This window comes from Canis lupus, chromosome 25 (assembly GCF_003254725.2).
Source record: "Canis lupus dingo isolate Sandy chromosome 25, ASM325472v2, whole genome shotgun sequence".
Lineage (NCBI taxonomy): Eukaryota > Metazoa > Chordata > Mammalia > Carnivora > Canidae > Canis > Canis lupus.
In genome coordinates, this window is record NC_064267.1 from 44,669,355 (window position 1) to 44,684,927 (window position 15,573).

The following is a 15,573-nucleotide window of genomic DNA, read 5'->3' on the forward strand; positions in this document are numbered from 1 at the left end:
TCAGTGGCCTGGAAGGGCAGGGCAGGGCACATGGGAGAAGGTGGTGGGAAAGATGGGGGGAAACTGGCTGCAACCTAGCTGTGGTGACCCAAGCCAGCTGCTGGAGGTGGGAGATGATGGCACGGTGGGCACAGGGAGGTGTGTCCTCTAGACCAGGGCTTTTCAGATGTTTATGCACGGAGTCACCTGGGGCTCTTGTTAAGACACAGATTCTGACTCAAAACATCCAGGGTGAGGCCCCGGAATGCCAACACTGTGAGTCTGTGGACCAGTCTTGAGCAAGATCCTTATGGAGCAGAACCACAGCATCTTTGGCAGATATGGAAGCAGGTGCCACTAGGGAGCTCAGCCCCATACTGCCCCTCACTTTGGCTAGGTGGGGTCATGGCTACTGCTGCTGGTCAGAAACAGAAGTCTTAATGGAGAGCAGAGCTAGGGCAGGCAGGAGGAGGGGGTGTCAGGAGAGAGGCAATGGGGGGCTGAAGCAAGAGCTGTAGGAAAGAATCTTCCACAGAGGCTGAGGGCATGTAGTGAATGTAGGTGAGTCACCTGGGTACCTGCTCTGAAGCAGAGCCCTGGGGGTGCCAGAGACAGCCTATAAGACCAGGCCTGACCTTCGCATGGCTAATAGGGGCCACAGGAGTGAGGAAGTACTTCAAAGCAGAGGAAAAATGATGAAGTTTCTGGTTTGGTAGAAAAGCTCCAGTAAGGGAAGGACCTCGTAAAGCTGCCCTAGAAGATGCTCTGCTGTCAGCATGGTCTGCGGACATGTGCTTGTAGTAGAAAAATGTAGAAGAAGCAGGAGCGCCTGCTGGCTCAGTCTGTTAAGTGTCTGCCTTCGGGTCAGGTCATGGTCTCGGGATCCTGGGATCAAGCCCAGCATTGGGCTCCCTACTCAGCAGGGAATCTGCTTCTCCCTCTCTCTCTCTCAAATAAATAAATAAAACCTTTAAAAAAATAACTGAAGGGGGAGGGGGAATAGAAATAATTGATGGGGAAACCAAAACAGTCTAGTACTGGCACAAAAACGGACACATAGATCAATGAAACAGAACAGACAGCCCAGAAATATACCCATGTTTATATGGTAAATTAATCTTCAACAAAGGAGGCAAGAATATACAATGGGGAAAAGACGGTCCCTTCAACAAATGGTGCTGGGAAAACTGGACCACTTCTTTTCACCATATACAAAAACAAACTCAAAATGGATAAAGGACCTAAATGTGAGACTTGAAATCCTAAGACTCCTAGAAAAAAACACAGGCAGTAATTTCTTTGACATCGGCCATAGAAACATTTTTTCTATATTGACCTCCTGAGGCAAGGGAAATAAAAGCAAAAATGAACTATGGGGGCCGGACCAAAATTAACAGCTTTTGTGTAGCAAAGTAAAATGCCAGCAAAAGGACGAGACAGGAATGAGAGAAGATATTTGCAAATGATATATCTGATAAAGGATTAGTATCCAAAATATGTAAAGAACTTCTACAATGCAACACCAAAAACCCAAATAACCCAATTGACATGGACAGAAGACACGAACAGACATGAAAAGATGCTTAACGTTCTTGTCATCAGGAAAATGCAAATCGAAACCACAATGTGATATCACCTCACACGTGTCAAAATGGCTAGAATTAAAAGGTCAAGAAACCAGTGTCGGCCAGAATGTGGAGATAAAGGAACCCCCGTGCACTGGAAAGCCGAATGGAGGTTCCTTAAAAAATTAAAAACAGAACGACTCTATGATCCAGTAACTCCACTCCTGGGTATTTAACCAAAGAAGATGAAAACACCACTTTGAGAAGATATAAGCGCTTCAGTGTTTAATGCAGCCAAGATGTGGAAGCAGCCCAGGGGTGTACGCTCTGACCTCAGCAGGCCCCTGCCCCTCCAGCAAGTGGGGACAGGCTGGGGGATCTCAGGCGCCTTCTCAGTCCTCCTCACCCACTCTCCCTGACTTTCACGTCCTGATTCCTTGTTGCCCGCTTGCACCAAACACCTGCTACACGCAGAAATGGGGAGACCCTCCAAATGATTAACTGGTGGGCAGGAGAGAGAAAGAACTGAAGAGGGGGCAAGGGGTGGGAGGGTGCTAGGCTCAGTCGGGTGCTCTGTCTCAGGGTAACTTTAAGTGGAGACCTGAAGGAAGCTGGAGAGCAAGGCTCTGAGGATGATAGGAGGCTGAACTTCCAAACTGGACTTGTTGGCTTGCTTTTGGCTCAAGAGGGAGAAAAGTAAAGAATGAGCTCGGTTTTCCTTTAGGGCTGTTGAACTGATCCAGTGGGACAGGAAGCAGGACTGTGAGGGAGAAGTTGGGCCTGAGGTCAGGGAGAGGAGGCACATTTGGCAGGAAGCGGGATCTGCACACAGTCTGATGCAATAGGGTCTGCACCCACCAGGACCTGGAAGGCTCGCTACTCATTACAGTAATGGCTCATTGAGCATCTGCTTCACAATAAGTTTCTAATCCAAGCAACTTCTTTTGAGAGGCAAGAACACGGTGAGACAAAGAACATTCTCAAGGGCACACAGCTGCTGAGTGCCAGCTGGACCCTGAGTCCTCCAGAGCCACCCGCTTCCCACTGCACCACCATCGGCTGTACAGCCCAGTGGCCCGGGACACTCACGCAAGAGACAGGGATGGGGTTAGACATAGTGACACAATTTGTGTACAGGACGGAACAGACTGTGATAGATCCAGAGTGAACAGCACCCCTTTCCTGGTGATGCAACAGAAGTTAGTGAAATTAGTTTTAAACCTGGGAACTAGACAGTGATATAGAAGGGTTGAGCACATTTCTTTTTCACAGAAAGGTGTGCAAATGCCAGAGAGTGTGGGATATACATTTACATCTATCTGTCCACCTACCTACCTCATCTATCTACCTACCCATCATCTATCTACCTACCTACCTTATCTATCATCTATCTATCCATCCATCCATCCATCCATCCATCCATCCATCCATCCATCTACCTACCTACTGACCTCATCCATCTATCCATCCATCTATCTACCTACCTACCTATCATCTATCTATCTACCTATCTATGTACATAATCTGCAACATGAATAAAGCTTGTAAAAGAAGAAGAAAGCTAGAGGCTGAAAAGGATGAACTAAACATTCCTATGTGCAAGAAAACAGTTAATGACAAGCACCAGGGAGCAGCATGGCCACAAGTGGAGCCTAGATGGCAGAGGCCACACCACCACTGAGCTGTGGTAGTGTGGGTGAGGGAGGAAGGAGGAGGTCGTCTGAAAGGGCCCCAGATGAAGAAGGTGGCAGGTGATGGCAGACACAAGGGAGGGCAGAAAAACCTCAGATATTGGAAATTTAAAAACAATAAATAAATTTTTTATTTTAGATTTCTGGAAAAGCTGTAAAAATCCCAGGTAATGGGATTTTTTAAGCAGCTCTTCAAAGAACCCAAAGGCTCTGAGAATAAGAGTAAGTATTTAATCATTTGGAGGGCCTCACCATTTCTGCACGTAGCACGTGCTTGGTGTAAGCAGGCAACAAGGAGTCAGGACATGAAAGTCACGGAGAGTGGGTGAGGAGGACTGAGAAGGTGCCCGAGATCCCCTAGCCTGTCCCCACTTGCTGGAGGGGCAGGGGTTTGCTGGGGTCACAGAGCTTATACAGTTGGGAGTAGAACCTTCCCCCAGTCCTTGACATGTCCACTCCATGCACCCCTTCCTGCTCTGTCTGGCTCATGTGGTGAGTTTGAGCATCTGTCGTTTATCAGCAGAAGACCGGAGTGAGTTCTTGGGTGAGGTAGCCTCAGCTTTCAGCTTCTCACTGAAACACCAGTGACAGCCACCACAGCACCAGAAGCTGAAATTAAGCATTGAGTTTATGGCAAGACCAGCAGGTTCATCCACTAAATATACTAATTAAGATTAAGAAGCATCACCGATGAATGACTTGTACCTTAAAGTTCTTGAAAAACTATGCATGCAGCTTATAAATCAAGAGTCAAAATGAGAAGGAAAATGTATAAAGGAGGACGCACAGAACAGGGTGATGGAAGCATCGTAGGATGCAGAGCAGGGTTTTTCCAGTTATTCTGGAATTGCTGCTGAGGCCAGACATGGCTTAGTTCTACTGGAATTTCTGCTGCAGCGGGGGGGTCAGCCGGCAGCCCCGAGGGGTTGCTGAAGGAGGTGTGCCCCCTCCCTGCACTCTGCCTGGATAAAATAAGAAGTGGGGAGCAGCTTGGTTTTTGGGGTGCCATATTTGGGGCAAATAGGGCAATGGTTTCCAGGGAGCCTTGGAATAGCCCTGGGTTCCTGTAAGAATGGGAGGCTCCCAGCTAGGAGTCACTCCCAAGTCTCCTGGAGAGAGTTCTGAGAGCAGAGGGTTATGATGCCATTTTGTTGCTCCCTCCTTCATGCTTCCTGAGGCTCAGCATACACGGAACATGGGACCAGTGTTGGCTTCCGGGGAAGAGGATTTCTGAAGGTCAGGCCCCACTGGGAGACCTCATGCTGTGGGGCTTGAAGGGACCATGGCCTGGTGTGCCCTAGAAGATGAGACATGCTGACCTTTGTTCTCTGTGGCCTCCAGAGCAGCCCATGTAAAGACCCCAGAATCCCCTGAGGTTCCCCCAAGCTCAGAGGTTAGCAAGTGTTAGAGAGAGGGGGCTGCCCAGGTGGCCACTTAGCCAAGCAATGGGCTGCCTGAACTGGAGACAGGCAGGTACCTCTAGGAGCAGAGGGGGATGTGTTGGCCTCTCTGGGAGGGATGGTCTCAGCAGCGGATGGAGGGAAAGGAGAAGAGGTATAGAGGAACACTAGCCCAGGACCACCTTAAATACCCATCAGAGCCAGCATAAGAGCCAGGCTGAGCCAGTGGGATGCCTCCTACCATGGGTGCACAGCCAGCCACAGGACTACACCTGATCCCTGATCCCTCCCCCACCCTCAGGAAGGGGAGGAGGAGGAGGATATTTCTCCAGGCCAAGCCCCTCCCCCTGACGCCACCACAGTACTCTATCCTGTGCTGGAAGGAGGGGAGAGGAACTTTGATTAGTGTGAGGTTGAACTTTAGAAAATTTAAACATGACAAATGGGCAAAACCTAAGAACAGGTCACAGAAAATGAAATACAGATCACTCTCAAAAACCTGTGAAAGATTTTCAACCCCATGTCTCATAAGAGGGAGGGAAATCCAAACCACACTAGGATCCTTTTTTTTTTTTTTTTTTTTGCATTGGTAAAAAATCAAAAGTTTGGTGAATGGTGAAGCTGAGAGGCAAGCCCCCCATCATAGCTGGCAATGTCTACCAAAGTAAAATGCAAATATGCTCTAGCTCAGCAATCCCACCTGCAGGAATCTAGCCCAAGAATCTGCTTGCAGGTGTGAGGAGTGGTTTGTGCACAGGCTTCCAAGAGCAAGTTGTTGAAGACACTAGTGTCTCTCTATCAGGAAGAGGTCATGCCAATTAGAAATTCCTAAACCTTTGGGGTGCCTGAGTGGCTCAGTTGGTTGAACATCCAACTCTTGATTTTGGCTTGGGTCATGATCTCAGGGTCATGAGATTGAGCCCCTCATAGGGCTCCCCCCTTCACCCCTCACTGCTGCCATGAGTGCATGTGCATGTGTGTGTGTGTGTCCTCTCTCTCTCTTTAAAAAATATTCCTAAACATTTCCATCAATGGAATAAGATTCCTTTGTAAAAGGAAGAAAAAGGCAACCTTAAATTCTGATCAAGAAAGGATCCCACAATATCTCAAGAAAACAAAAACAAGGGCAGAAGAGTATGTATTGTATTTCCATCACGGCAAAAGAGGGAAATACATTCAAATTTATTTGGATGGACCTAAAAACTTCTGGAAGGAGTTATGAGAAATGAGTTTCAATAATCAGAGGAGGGAGCCTGGGCAAATGAGGAACAAGAGTGGGAGGGAAGGAGACTTTAGTGTACATACCTTTTCATATTTTTTTGTATTTTTAGAGCTATGTCAATGTATTAACCTATTCAAAAATTAAATAAATAAATCTTTTGAGAAAAAAATGAATAAGATCTTAAATGCAGAAATACTTCTAAAAATGGAGGAGGCAGAGAAGTTATGGGATCTAACCTCAAAGTGGCCTCCAAGAGCCCTGCTATATAGCAGGGTAGTGAGTTTGGAGAGAGGAAAACTGTTAGCCATGATGGGGAAGAAAAGGCTGTTTTATATTTATACCTTCACAAAAAATCCAGATTTTTTTTTCCTTAATGAATCAAGTACAGAAGAAGAATGAATTTTTTTTCAAAGATATTATTTATTTATCCATGAGAGACACACACACACACACACAGAGGCAGAGACAGAGGCAGAGGGAGAAGCAGGTGGGAGCCCAATGTGGGACTTGATCCCAGCAACCCCGGGATCATGCCCTTAGCCAAAGGCAGAGGTTCAACCACTGAGCCACCCAGGTGTCCCAAGAATGAATTGTTAAATGAGATGTTTTAATTCTCTAATTAAAATTCTCTTGAAAAAAATGCTCTCGGAGTGATTTAGAGGCAATTTCATAATCATTAAGCAATCTTAATACAATATAGCACATCAGTGGGTTAGTGACAAAATTAAATACCAAACTCTAGGAAAGACCTTTAAAAGTGAGATGAGAAGGAAAATTTATCATGATAAAGAGTACTGTGCACATCAAAAATACAGTGATGCTAGAAAATCAGGGCGGATCCTGCTCTCATCACTATTAACATGTTGGGGGTTGGCCAATGTAATGAGACTTAAATGTTACCAGAAAGGAAGATTAGGGGCGCCTGGGTGACTCAGTTGGTCAAGTGCCTGCTCAGGTCATGATCACAGGGTCCTGGGATGGAGCCCCACTTGGGCTCCTTGCTCAGAGAGGAGCCTGTTTCTCCTTCTTCCTCTGCCCCTCCCCCTTCTTGTGTTCATGCTCTCTTTCTTTCTCTCAAATAAATAAAATCTTTTTAAAAATGGTTATGAAGTTCATCTGTAGAATAGATAGGGAATATTAATTCAAACTTTTTGAGTATATATGTAATGAAGATCATAAAATATCATAAAATACAATAATACAAGGGATGTGGGACTCCCCCCAAGGCAGTCAATCTTTGACACAGAATGGCCAGCCCAGAAATGAATTCTTATCTATAAAAATGCTATATTCTGGAAGAAGCATCACAAACATAAAAAATAGAGAGTTAACAAAACCAGACAAAACATCACAAGAAAACTATACACCAATGTCTCTTATTAATATAAGTGAAAAAGACCTTAACAAAATACCAAGAAACTGATATATAAAAAGAATGATACACCATGACTAAGTAGATTTATCTCAGGAATGCAAGGTTGGTTTAACATGCAGATATTAATTAATATGGGTGTCTCAGTCAATTAAGTGTCCAATTTTTTATTTTGGCTCAGTTCATGATCTCAGGATTGTGGGATCGAGCCCCAAGTCAAGCTCTGTGCTGTGAGGAGCCTGCTTGGATTATCTCTCTCCCTCTCCCTCTGCCCCTTCCCACTCACCCTTTACCCTTATGTGCACGTGCGCTCTCTCTCTCTCTAAGACAAAAATAATGCACTATAACAATGAAATGAAGAATAAAAATTAGGTGGTCATCTCAATAGACATTTTTTAAAGATTTATTTATTTATATTTATGATAGACAGAGAGAGAGAGAGAGAAAGAGGCAGAGACACAGGAGGAGGGAGAAGCAGGCTCCATGCCGGGAGCCCGACGTGGGACTCGATCCCAGGACTCCAGGATCGCGCCCTGGGCCAAAGGCAGGCGCTAAACCGCTGAGCCACTCAGGGATCCCCCTCAATAGACATTTGACATCAAATAGCATTTGACAAAATTCAACATTCCTTCATGATAAAAGTACTCAACAAGCCAGGTATAAAAAATAACTTCCTCAACATTGTAATGGAGATTCTAGCTGGGGCAATTAGTAAAGAAGAAGAAATGAAAGATTGGAAAGGAAGGGGTTAAATTCTATTTGCAGATGACATGATCTTGTATTTAGAAAGTCCTAGGGAATCACTTTAAAAGCTATTGGAAATAAGTTCAGCAAGGTTTCAAGATGTAAGATCAATATACAAAAATCAATTGTATTTCTACATGGTAGGAATAAGCACACAAAAAGTGAGATTAAGAAAAGAATTCCATTTACAGTGTCAATAAATATTTAGGAATATAATTTTAACCAAATGAAGCACAAAACTTATATTCGGGGATCCCTGGGTGGCGCAGTGGTTTGGCGCCTGCCTTTGGCCCAGGGCGCGATCCTGGAGACCCAGGATCGAATCCCACGTCGGGCTCCCAGTGCATGGAGCCTGCTTCTCCCTCTGCCTGTGTCTCTGCCTCTCTCTCTCTCTCTGTGTGACTATCATAAATAAATAAAATTAAAAAAAAACTTATATTCTGAAAACTATAAAATATTATTGAATGAAATTAAAGAAGACCTAAATAAATGGTAAGACATTCCATTTTCATGGATCAGAAGAATTAATATTGTTAAGATGGTATTACTCTTCAAATTGATCTCCATATTGAGTACCATCCAAATCAAAATCCCAGCTGGCTTCTCTGCAAAAATTAACAAACTGATCATAAAATTCATATGGAAATTCTAGGGACCTATGCCAAAACAACCCCCCAAAAAGAATAAAGTTAGACTCACATTTCCTGATTTCCAAAACTTATTACAAACCAACTCAAGACTGATGCAAGGATAGACATAAAGGTCAGTAGACTAAAACTGAGAATCCATAAACCAAGCCCTACATCTATGGTCAATTGATTTTTGACCATAGATGCTAAGGGTGCCAAGAGCATTCAGTGGGTTAAGCATAGTTTTTTCAACAAATGATACTGGGGCAACTGAATATTCACAGACAAAAGAATGCATTTGGGTCTCTACCTTAGACCATTTACAAAAATTAACTCAACATGGATTAAAGACCTAAATAAATGTAAGACCTAAAACTATAAAACTGTTAGTGGAAAAACAGCTGTAAATGCTTTTGACATCAGATTAGACGATGCTTTTTTAGATGACACCAAAGACAGCAAAGGATCTGAATAGACATTTCTCCAAAGAAGTTATACAAATGGCACATGAAAATTCACTCAGCACCACCACTAATTACAACAACAATGGGGATGCCTGGGTGGTTCAACAGTTGAGCATCTGCCTTTGGCTCGGGGCCGATCCCAGAGTCCTGGGATGGAGTCCCGCATCTGGCTTCCTGCATGGAGCCTGCTTCTCCCTCTGCCTGTGTCTCTGCCTCCCTCTCTCTCTCTGTGTGTCTCTCATAAATAAACAAATAAATAAATAAAATCTTTTAAAAAATAATTAAAACAACAATGAAATGCTGTTTCACATCCACTAGGATGGTGGTAATAATAAAGACAGGTAATAACAAGCATTGGTGAGGATATAGAGAAATTGGAGCCCTCATACACTGCTGATGGGAATGTAAAATAGTGTGGCAGTTCCTGAAGAGGCTAACGTAGAATTACCATGTGACCTAGCAATTCCATTCCTGAGTGTATTCTCGAGCTAAATGAGCGTATATATTCACACACAAGTTGTACACGAATGTTCGTGTACAGCAACATTATTCGTAACTGGCAAAAAGTGGAAACTATCCAAATATTTACCAACTGATGAATAGATAAATAAAATGTGGTAAATCCATACAATGGAATGTTATTTAATCCTAGAAAGAAATCAAATATTGATACATGCTATAAGATGAATGAGGGCAGCTGGGGTGGCTCAGTGGTTTAGCGCCACCTTCAGCCCGGGGCCTGATCCTGGGGACCAGGGATCGAGTCCCATGTCGGGCTCCCTGCGTGGAGCCTGCTTCTCCCTCTGCCTGTGTCTCTGCCTCTCTCTCTCTCTTTCTCTCTCTCTATGTATCTCTCATGAATAAATAAATAAATAATCTTAAAAAAAAGATGAATGAACCATGAAATAATTTTGCTATAGTAAAAAAAGGCCAGTTACAAAAGACCACATATTGTCTGATTTCATGTATGAGAACTAACCAGAACAGGCAAATAAAAGCATAGAGGTGGAAAATAGATCAATGTTTGCCTAGGGCTGGAAGGATTGAGGCGTGGGGGGTGAGGAGCTGCTAATGGGGACAGGATTTCTTTTGGAGAGATGATGCAAATATTCTAAAATTGGTTGTGGTCATGGTTGCACAACTCTTTGAGTATACTAAAAACCATTGAATTGTATACTCTAAAAAGGTAAATTTGTAGAATGAGACTTATATCTAAATAAAATTATTATTTAAAAATAGAAAGGGCATCAATAAAAGTCTGAAATGTTGGTAAGCAGCTTGGGAAAAATATTTGAGTTCAGAACCTCAGAATAAATTCCGTAAATAAACAACAAAAAAATTAAAGCATTAAATATTCAAGTAAATTTAAAAAGGGATACTGCTCTGTGAAAATACTATGTTAAAAAAAAAAGAAAAAGAAAATACTATGTTTTAAAAATATTCCAATCTTGTATATGAATAAAACAGCTTCTTTTGTATAAAAAAATAAAGCATTAAATACTTTCTTCAAACTATAGAACATTAAAAAAATACATATGGTTATAATTACCTTTTCTTCCCCTTAAATAATGTGTTTTGGAAAATGTATTTCTTTTTTTTTTAAGATTTTATTTATTTATTTGACAGAGAGAGCAAGCACAAGCAGGCGGAGCAGCAGAGGGAGAGGGAAAAGCAGGCTCCACGCTGAGCAGGGAACCCAATGTGGGGCTCAATCCCAGGACCCTGAGATCATGACCTGAGCCGAAGGCAGATGCTTTACTGACTGAGCCACCAGGTACCCTGAAAATGTATTTCGATGAACTAGGTACATACATCTCCTTTTCATACTTGCATAATATTCTATAATGCATGATTTATGGTTCCTTTATTTTATTATTATTTAATTTACTTTTATCATTTTCTTTTAACATTTAAGTTTTAGGCTCTTTTTTTGGTTAGAGAAAGAGACAATCATTCAGGCAACTTGAAGAAAAAAAATACATAAGGCCTAACCTGGGGCAAGGTGTTGTGAGGACCTGCCCCTCCCCCTCTGTCAGGGGTCCAAAAAATAGAACATTTTGAGCAGGAATTCCATGGCTTCCAAATCTTGCTGTAGCATGCTGAGGAAAGCCGTGTAGTCACTGAGAGCCTTGGTTGAGTGGCACCAACCAGGCACAGGTTGTCAACCCTGTTCAGCTTCTCACCGGTTGTGTGAGCTGAACATATGGCCTCCCCTTGGGCCTCCTGGTTCTCTACTGTCATGTAGCCTGGACAGATGTTAATTAAGTAGTGGGACTAATGTGGTGTTGCACAGTGTGTAGTACCTCTTGTCTTCGTGCATTAGGATGCAAATCAGCACAGGTAATATTTCCACCCATAAATACAATAATATTTATACTCATGTCTCACTTATCCAACATAGTATAAATTAAAAAGAAGAAAGACATCAGAAAGGAGAACAAAAAGGTGGGGACATAAAACAATGGGGGATAAGGTGAAGAAAGTCCCAGTACAAAGGCTTTTGCTATGGATGTGGTCAAATTATGCCTGAGCTTCCTAGTAGCCCATGGGAAAAGGGAAAATGTGTCAGTGACTCATTCTCCTCAGTCAGAGATTAAAAACTGACCAAGTGCTCAGGAGAAAGTGCTTTAGGACTAAGACTAGCTAAGCAATTTCTCTCAAGGGCTTCTATGGAAGAAGGAGCTGCTGTGCAGTGATTTTTAAACTTTTAAGAGCTTATTAAATAGATGGATCCCAGGGCCCCATGCCCAGATTTTGGACTGAGTAAGGCTGAAGTGGATCCCAGGAATGTGCATTATAGAGAGAGTCCAAGGTGATGCATGGACTCCAGTCTATTCAATCCAGTAGGGTGGTCTTTCTCCTGGACCCACGAGGCTCGTGCACACACGCACACTTACAGACACACAAACAGGTTTCTTCAGACTCTTCCTCTGTGCCTCCTTCAGTGTAAGTTGATGTTTTCACATAAAAACACAACCAAGCGCAAGTCATTCTGCAGGGTGATGCGGTGCAGGCTTCTGCTGATCCAGGGAGGTCCTAGAGGGGTTTTGGAAGGAGACATGGACTCTCCCTCCCCTTCTCGGTGGAGTGCCTGGTGACGTTTTGGTGGGATCATCTTGAGGTGGAGCTCCCAGCTAAGCACATAGAGGCGGCTCGTCTGTTGTTGCCTGTTAGCTACTCACTCGGGGTGGGGGGGTTTGGGGGAGAATTGATATCCTTAAGGTAAATGAGCCTACAATATCCTTCCAGGCGGGCTGAGATTTTCCTCATAAGGAACATTGTTCTGAGTCTACTCTAGCCCCTAGGTAGATAGGCAGTGGAGCCACAAAGCTAACATTCTGTGGTGTCAAGGCCTTGAAATGTCTGGTCTAGAAAATTCCTGGCAGGTGAGGTGAGATTCTTCCTCTGGCCCCCAGCCCATCCCCAACACTGGCATCCAACGTGCACAGAATGTCTTCCCCTTGTGCAACATCACTTCCTGGTATCCCCTCCAAGATAAACTCTTTGTGAAATATCCACCAGGGTAGTTGAAAGAGGTGGCTTGTTCTGTGGAAACAGTATCTACAAACCCCGAGACGAGGTGGGTGCAGCGGCATTTACCAAAAATGGCAGCAATGAGTTTGGATGTGTTCTCTCTGGTTTTAATTAGCCTGCTTGTCTGACGTCTGTTGAATTCATAAAAGTTGAATTCATAAAGCCTTCTTAGCCAAGGATCAAAGAATGCCTGACTTTTTTTTTTTTTTACTTTATGGAGCCAAGGGACAGAACTCCCAACCATCCCCAAGTGATTTCACCCAAGCATTAGGCTAGACAATGAAGAGGAAGGTGGCACGTCTCTTTTGCCCTTTCACATGGTTAAAACAATTTTTTTTAATGTAAGTATAACAGAATATAGATAGCGCCCATGTCTTAAGCGTACAGGTTGCTAAATGTTTACACCTCGTGTAACCAGCGCCCAGATTGGGAAGGAGAAGGTCACCACCGCTCCAGAGAGTCTCTCCAACTCTTCCCCTGACCTGCTCCTAAAGGTAACCTCTGGCTTCTAACAGCCTGGATGACTCTCAGCCTGTCTTGGTACTTTATGTACATGAAATAATTTAGAATGTTCTCTCTTGTGTCTGAATTCTTCCCATGACATTGGCTTGTGAGATGCATCTACACTGTTCCATGTTGTTGGAGCGTTTGTACTCATGGCCGTGAAGCAGTGGTTCTCACACTGGAGTGGGCCTCAGTGAGTTAAAACACGGATTGCTGGGCTTCACCCTCAGAGTTTCTGTTGCAGGAGGGCTGTGGGGGGAAAAAGTCTAGAGTCTGTATTTCTGGCAAGTTCTCAGCTGTTGCTGCTGCTCCTGGTGGTCTGGAGAGCACGCCTGGAGAAGCACCTCTTTGGCAAATCCCCTTTCCTCTGGAAAAGGACTCAGAGCTTGTCATTATTGTTGCTTCCAGAAATTGCTGAGAGGCAGTGCTGACCCACAGGCGGAGTGGAAAGGTGGGGCAGTGTGGAGGCCAGCGCTGGCGTTCCCAGGGCCAAGGTGGAACCCAGGCCAGTGTCCTGAGCTGACGCTGGCACGTGTGATGGGTCATCAGCCGGGGTCAGAGAGGATTCAGCTTCTCTGCTGTCCTGTTCCTGACACAGGCTGCTGCGATTTGAGTCCTTGTGGCCTCGCCAGGGCTTTCTGGCTCCCTCAGGAGTGGGCAGGATGAGGTGGGGATTTCCAGAACATAAAGTGGCCGGACACCGTCCAGAGGCCCCCAGCGTCCAGCTGCCCCCAGCGCCAGCGGGCTCACTTTCTTCCCCTCCTTCCCAATGTTTCCCATCCTCCCGGCTTCAGACGCATGGGAGCGAGGCCCCCGGTGCCCGGCCTCTGTGTCACCCCCCAGCCCCCGACCACGTATCACACCCGCTCGGCTTTCAGCCTGCGTCCTCCGCCAGGCCCAGCCGCTCCCTCTGTCGGGGCCTCATCTGCTCAGGGGGTTTAGCCTCTTGTCCTTCCCCGCCACGTCCTCCTCAGAGAAACTCAGTCCCTTGCTGAGATCATACAGCTGGTCAGTGGCTGAAGCAGAATTCGAACCCAGGTCTTACAGGTCCCAGGGCCCTGCCCTGCTGCTGAGAGAAAAGGAATGGCTTCAGTGGACACAGGGGAAGGCCAAGCGTGTGCTTTCGAAGCAGTGAGCAAAGCTCACACAGAGCACATAGCAGGGGACAAAGCCAGAAGCCAGGCCAGAACGGCCCCGTTTTCTCTGGGGGCTGAGCATGTTCAGCAAACCCCTCCTGCCCACTTCACGGGGTCCCCAGGACAGTTAGGGGGCAGGGTCCTCCCCATTGTGGCTGTGACCCTCCGTCACCCTGGTGAGAACGATGGCCAGTCCCAGGCTTCCTAGTGAGCGGCGGTGGGTGGCCTCCGAGCAGCTCGCTCCCTCATCTCCTGTGCAGCCCAGCGCATGCTGGGTGCTCTTCTTTCTTCCCTGAAGTCCAAAGTCAGGCTGAAGCCATGGGACCCGGGAGTGGAGGAGACGATGGGGTGCGCCCTCCCAGCTTGCCTCATCACGGCTCTTGGGATAGGTCTCCTTGGGCCCTTGATCCCCAGCCTCCCGCCTGCAGGGGGTGGCCCAGCCCTAGTTGGCCCTGGGTTGAACCGTCGGCCATGTCCTCGGGGTTCCATGTATTCACTCGTTGAGGGTGGCTCTGTCTGGTTCTGGACCGCTCGAAGTCCCCGCAGAGCAAGCAAGGTCCATTCCTGACATCTCCCGTCATCCCAGACTTTGAGAGCCCCCTCCTCAGCCTTCTTTTTCCCTCTGGAAACAGCTCTCATTTGTACAGTATTAGGGCAAGGATTACGTGAGAGTAGGGGGCCTGGCACCACGTCAGCACGCCTCAAGGGATACTCCCTACCCTTTTCACTCATTGCGAGTAAGTGAATGATCCACTTGTTTAAATGGATTTACTTTTTATTTTTTATTTTTTTTAAGAAAGATTTTATTTATTTGAGAGAGAGAGCATGAGCAGGGGCAGGGGAGGGGCAGAGGGAGAAGCAGACTCCCCACTGAGCAGGGAGCCAGCTGTGGGGGCTCCATCCCAAGACCCTGGGATCATGACCAGAGCCAAAGGCAGATGCCTAGCCAACTAAGCCACCCAGTGCCCCTATTTTTAATATATAAAAAAAAGTTTATTTATTTGAGAGAGAGCACAGGATCAAGGGAGGAGCAGAAGGACAAGCAGAGTCCTAGCTGAGCACGGAGCCTGACTCTGGGCTCGATCCCACAACCCGGAGACCATGACCTGGGCCGAAATCAAGAGTCAGACACTTAACTGACTGAGCCACCCAGGTGCCCTTGCTTTTATGTTTTAATATAAAAAAAAAATCCAAGATTATAAAATGTTTATAATGGTCAATATAAAAGGCAGGTATAAGGTTTGAAAAAAAAGTAATCAAGGGTCTTCAGAGCCTTGGCTCTGTCCCAGTGAGTGAAAATCTATGCCTCGTTCTTGGGGACCGGCTGGGGGCA

The 15,573-nt window shown here is 45.5% G+C and overlaps 1 protein-coding gene across 3 annotated transcripts in view; it reads left to right on the forward strand.

Moving 5' to 3' along the window:
- NEU2 (neuraminidase 2) overlaps positions 1 to 15,573 on the forward strand; it is an 84,375-nt gene that overhangs the window by 38,944 nt on the left and 29,858 nt on the right. The window contains exon 3 of one of the 3 annotated variants that reach the window (XM_025463474.3): positions 10,693 to 10,870. The exons of 1 other annotated variant lie outside the window; for it this stretch is intronic. The gene's annotated coding sequence lies outside the window, so the exon portion shown is untranslated. The remainder of the gene's footprint in view (positions 1 to 10,692; positions 10,871 to 15,573) is intronic. One more of the 3 variants, XM_049101173.1, reaches the window with a different exon arrangement.